Source organism: Salvelinus sp. IW2-2015, unplaced genomic scaffold (assembly GCF_002910315.2).
Source record: "Salvelinus sp. IW2-2015 unplaced genomic scaffold, ASM291031v2 Un_scaffold1790, whole genome shotgun sequence".
Classification (NCBI taxonomy): domain Eukaryota; kingdom Metazoa; phylum Chordata; class Actinopteri; order Salmoniformes; family Salmonidae; genus Salvelinus; species Salvelinus sp. IW2-2015.
In genome coordinates, this window is record NW_019943164.1 from 123,315 (window position 1) to 129,173 (window position 5,859).

The window sequence follows — 5,859 nt, forward strand, 5'->3', positions numbered from 1 at the left end:
GTGTTTAGTGTGTGTTTAGTGGTTAGTGTAGTGGGTTTGTGAGTGTTAGTGTCTAGTGTTAAGTGTTAGTGTAGTGTAGTGGTTAATGTAGTTGTGTAGTTGTTAGTGGTTAGTGTTAGTGTAGTTGGTTAGTGTAGTGGTTTAGTGTAGTGTAAGTGTTTAATGTAGTGTTAGTGTAAGTGTTAGTGTTATGTGTTAGATGTTAGTGTAGTGTTAGTGTTTCAGTTGTGTGTAGTAGTGTAGTGTAGTGTTAGTGTAGTGGTTAGTGTAGTGTTAGTGTAGTGGGTTAAGTGTGTAGTGTAGTGTTGTGTAATGTAGTGTTAGTTAGTGTTAGTGTTTAGAGTGTAGTGTAGTGTTGTGTATTGTTAGTGTAGTGTAGTTGTTAGTGTAAGTGTATGTTAGTGTAGTGTAGTGTAGTGTTAGTGTAGGTGTTTTAATGTAGTGTAGTGTGTGTTAGTGTAGTGGTATGTGTAGTGTTAGTGTGATGTGTAGGTTGTTTAATGTAGTGTAGTGTTAGTGTAGTGTTAATGTAGTGTAGTGTAGTGTTAGTGTATGAGTGTAGTTGTTAGTGTATGGTTAGTGTATTAGTGTTAGTAGCTGTTAATGTAGTTGTAGTGTGTATTTAGTGTAGGTTAGTTAGTGTGAGTGTGTGTTAAGTTAGTTGTAGTGTAGTGTTAGTGTAGTGTAGTGTAGTGTGTTTAGTGTAAGTGTATAGTGTTAATGTAGTGTCTAGTGTAGTGTAGTTTAGTATGTTTAGTGTGTGTTTTAAGTGTAGTGTATAGTGTAGTGGTTAGTTGTTAGTGTTAGTGTTAGTGTAGTGTTAGTGTAGTGTAGTGTTAATTGTAGTGTAGTGTAATGTTAGTGTAGTTGTTAGTGTTAGTTGGAGTGAAGTGTGTTGAGTAGTAGTGTAGTGTAGTGTTAGTAGTGTAGTGTAGTGTTAAGTGTGTATGTGTTTAGTGTAGTGGTGTAGTGTTAGTGGTAGTGTTAGTGTTAGTGTAGTGTAGTGTAAGTGTAGTGTTAGTGTAGTGTGTAGTGTTAGTGTAGTGTAGTGTGTGTTAGTGTAGTTGTGTAGTGTAGTGGTTAGTGGTGCGTGTAGTGTTAAGTGTTTAATGTAGTGTAGTGGTAGTGTTAGAGTGTTAGTTGTGAGTCGTTAGTGTTAGTTGTGTGTAGTGTAGTGTTAGTGTGAGTGTAGTAGTAGTGTAGTGTTAGAGTGTAAGTGTTGAGTGTAGTGTTAGTGTAGTGTAGTGTTTAGTGTAGTGTTAGTGTAGTGTTAGTGTAGTGTTAGTGTATGTGGAGTGTAGTGTCAGTGTAGTGTAGTGTTAGTTTGTAGTGGTTTAGTGTAGTGTAGTGTTGTGTAGTGTTAGTGTATGTTAGTGTGGTGTTAGTGGTAGTGTTATGTGTTTAGTGTAGTGTTAGTGTAGTGTTAAGTTGTAGTGTGTGTTAATGTACGTGTAGTGTTAGGCTGTGTGTAGTGTAGTGTAGTGTAGTGTATGAATGGAGTGAAGCTGTAGTGTGTAGGTGTAGTGTTAGTGTAGTGTTAGTGTGTGTAGTGTATGTAGTGTAGTGTTAGTGTAGGTCGTGTAGTGAGATGAGTGTGAGGTGTGTTGGTGGTTAGTGTTAGTGTGAGTGTGCCTTTGTGGTTAATGTTAGCGAGGTAGCTAGTCGTGTTCTAGTTTAGTGTAAGTGGTAGCTGTGGTCTATGTGTAGTCGTTAGGTGTGAAATTGTTCAGGGGTGGTGGATGGTTATAGGTATGTCTGGAGGGCAGGGTTGTAGGTATGGCCTGTACGGTGTTAGTGTACCGCCGGGTTGTGATGCGTGTTAGTTGGTAAGACGTTAGTACGATCGTAGTGTTAGTGTAGTGTCTCTTAGTGAGAGCGGTTAACGTGTTTGTGTGGTCGTGAATAGCGTAAGGTTTGTAGCGTGTCAGTGTGTACCAGTGGTACGGTGTGTGTATGATACAGTCGTACGCTGTGTCAGGATGATGCTTGCTAGTGTAGGTTGATGGCTAGTATAGTAGAGTGTGTTTATGGTGGTAGTAGTGCTTTGTGGTAGGTAGACCGAATGTGTGTTTTAATCTGAGTAGCTTGTCCTGAGGTTAGGGTGAGTTGACGTGTAGTGCTATGTGTAGGGTCGTTTGTGTTAGGCTCAGATTAGTGTAGTGTAGTGTTAGTGTGGATCGTTCATGTGGGTCGTGTGTGGAGTGGGATACCAGGATTGGTCAGGTGGTTGTTTTGGTTCTCCGTAGTGAGATGTGTGTTTGATACACCGATGAGTGATGGTTGCTAGTAGTTCTTCGTGTCACTTTATGTCTGCTTCAGATTGTTTAGATTGAGGTAGTCGCTCGTCGATGTGTGAGTAGTGGGTGTGGTTGCATGTTGCAGTGTTACGCTGTTGGTCAGCTTTGGTAGTGTTAGTCCTGAATGTCGCTGCAGATCTAAGTGTCGATGTGCTCACTGTGTTGAGTTTTTTGGGTATGAGTTTGTAGAGGTTAGTGGGTGAGGGTGAGTGGGGGTGGATTGTGGTAAAAGAGGGGTGGTTAAGTTTGCTTAGAGTAGGCTAACATCGCTGAGGGCTCGCATAGATACGCGTGCTTACGTGGGTTGAGGTGTTAGGTTGTACTCGGTTGTTTGTTGTTGGGTGTGTAGTGTGCTAGTGGGTTATAACGTACTGGTGTAGGTTGGTTAATACGTATAACGCAAACTTGAGTGATTTGGTGTTGGAGGCGTGCGTGTTTTAGGTTTGGCGTAAACGTGGCTCAGAGTGTATGTCGGTTGTAGTGTAGGTTTGAGGGTGTGAGATCACAGGGGGATGTGTAAGCAATATCGGCACGAGTGGCTCTTTAGAGACCTGTGCCACCTCGGCTCCTCCCTGGTTGGGTGGATCCCAGTGTTAAGAGAAGAGATGACCAAGAGGTTGCGTGTGGATGTAGATTGTTAGTGTGTTAGCTTTATATCTCTCACCACCTCATACTCGCTCTTGTGGGAGCGTGGTCGTCGTCTGCGCATACGTCTGATGCGACCCCACAGGTGTTGGCACAGGAGGAGCGGGGCTGCGTAGAACTCGGACCGCGAGGCTCTCAGCCGAGAATCTGATGAGGAGAAGTCTCTCGAGGAAGAGGGTAGCGTTGACTTATCTATGTGTATCCGCTCTATAGTTGCTCGAGCTGTAATGCAGGGACATGTAATGTACTTCAGCATTCTCATCACTCTCGGGTATCCTTCTCTCTGGTTCCTAGGGGATGGGTTTGACTGTTGCATGCAGTTGGGTCGTCGCCGTTTGCAGAACCTCTAGGCTCTCTATGTGGGCCGGCGTCGCTCTGATAGGGACGCTCAGGAATTCGGGTCTCGCGTGACGTCCTCCGCCAGAACCTCCTCTTACATTGGAGTTGGTGTTAGGGTGTCGCCGCCTGGGGATCGAGAAGGGTAGAGGTAAATGGTCCTTGATAGTTCTGCTCAGAAGATGTCAGTGGCCTGGAGATAAAGCGGTCGTCGATCGCTGAGATGGCGGGCGTCTAGAGAGGCGTAAGCTGTTAGGTCAAGAACAACGTGTATTTCTGCTAGGTCTTTATATCTGGTGTTCTTCTTAGCTTTCATATCGGTGCTAACACGTGTAATAGAGGAATGGGCTCGCGCTGGATCTTGACGAGCATAGTCGTGTGAAGGAGTCATAGGAGCTGGAGAAGATATTAGGTAGATTCTTGTTATACATTTTCGTAATATACTCATTTAGACTATGAGTGGTCTGGCGCTGCTCTTGTAGAGTTCGCTAGAGGTTCTATGGGTGAAATTGGTGACTTGGGCTCGGGTTTGATTTGAATCTGATAAAAACAATTGTTTACAAAAAAAGAAAAATAATTTTAAGGTAAATTGCAGAGCCTACTGCGATGTTGCGTTTAAGCAGATTTATGAAGTCTTGTCTCGCTCCTTCACCATTCGGCGTCGGACGCTGTAGATGCGTAGATCGCCTGTCAGGCTTTTGGTCAGCGTCTCCTGCGTGCCGCTTGCTCAGCTCTGCGCACTCTGTATCTCTGTCTTCACCTACGCCGCTGTGTGTCGCAGAAAACAGGATTGGTCTCTTAGATTGACAGACACGATCTTGGACTTCTACAAGAAGAAGAAAATATGTTTTATGGTCACATACACTTGGATAGGTGCAGTGATGTTGTTTTTTACACGCGGCTCATAGGTCTCGCAGGTGACGTAGAGACTTTTGCGTCGAGCTCCGACGACGAGGGCTGGTTTTCTTTTTGTAATCGTGATTTGACTGTAGATCTGCACCCACCATGGATAACAGAGGACATCTATGTGATCGATGAGCTGTGTAGATCTTGTTTAGCCGACACTTTACCTCGCATTTTGATATCTTCTGTATGATATAGGGGATCTGGGACACATTTTGTAAGCTCCTGTTTGAAACTCGCTTATCGCCTTTGCGGAAAGCTGAACACAGTAGTCTGTTGTGGAATTAAAGGAAGTCATCAGGCTCTTAGCCAGAGATAAACAAAACAAAACAACATTTCGCAAAACACCTGGTTTTAAAAGCAGTGGTTGCGCATGCAGTCAAGAGTCATACTATAACAGACACCAGATGGAACGAACGATGATGGCATACTGCAGTCAAATAGCCACGATCAGCACACGGAGTTATTCCTGGTTAGTTGGGTTGAATTAGTGGTTTAAGTCTAGTTGGGCTCTAGAACATATTAATTAGTATGGGTAGTGTGTCCTGGTGGTACGTAGTCTGTGTCATATTTGCTCGAGCTTGGTCGCTGTAATCGCACACACACACACTACGCACTCCACACCGACACAGCACAGACAAAATCCAGCCAATACACATTCGTCCACACACATAATTGTGTTGGACGCAATGCGGCACATAATTCCAATCCGGTGATCGAAGCAGTTCTTTGAAGCGTTGGAATCAACGATTGGTCGGACCAAGAGCACTTACGACACACGCACACCTGCAGGTCGGGTGAGCTTTGCGTATTGCACTCTACTTACTAGCAAGCATACTTCTACTGCTCACATCTACGATAGCAGACTGAGAATCAACAAACAAACTGAGCAGTCAGTACCGAGATCACGCACTCAACACTATTCACGAAAGGGGGGGCGGGGGAGGGCTTCAATCATTTGCGCTTCGGTTAGAGAAACTTTCAGCTGGTAACGGCCGAAACGAGGATTTAGACTCGAGTCTAGCCGGGTTTTTTCTCCCAGCCTGGTAGCACAATTCGCATCATTTTGCTGAGTAGAGTTTTAAGGGTTTTCGAGAGAATGTTTGATATTTATGTCACAGGTATAGTCCTTTGTGTATATCATTCCTGTCAGCTACTGAATGAAGTTGTCAGATTGACCTCATAGTGGTGTGTCTGGTATCATTCCAGTTTACAATGAGGCAGAATAAAGTTCGTTCACGCGGGCATCGATGTGTTTTGATTGGGGGGGACATATTGACGGCTGTGATTTGGACCGGACCAGGTATCTTATAGGGGATGTAATCTCCCTTGGCATAGATGTACATAACAGCGGTCGGAGGGGCGCACGGGATATCTTGACTTTGTGGAGAGATTTATTCTATGATCGATTTTAGCTGAAGGTAGCATATGACCTTGAGTGCTCCATGTTGTGTTTGTCATTACTGATGTATTCACCTACCAACGGGCATCGTTATAATGAATTTTTTCCCGGAAACGGGGATCAGTGTTTTTGCCTTCCACCCATATAAACGGCCAATGGATCTGTATACCCCCCCAGCCGCCCGGCGCGACTCTTCTTCCAGAAAGATGTTCTGCTTTTCGCTTGGCTCCGTACGGGGCCCGGCGCGGGTACAATGAAGAAAACCGGAGAGGGGCC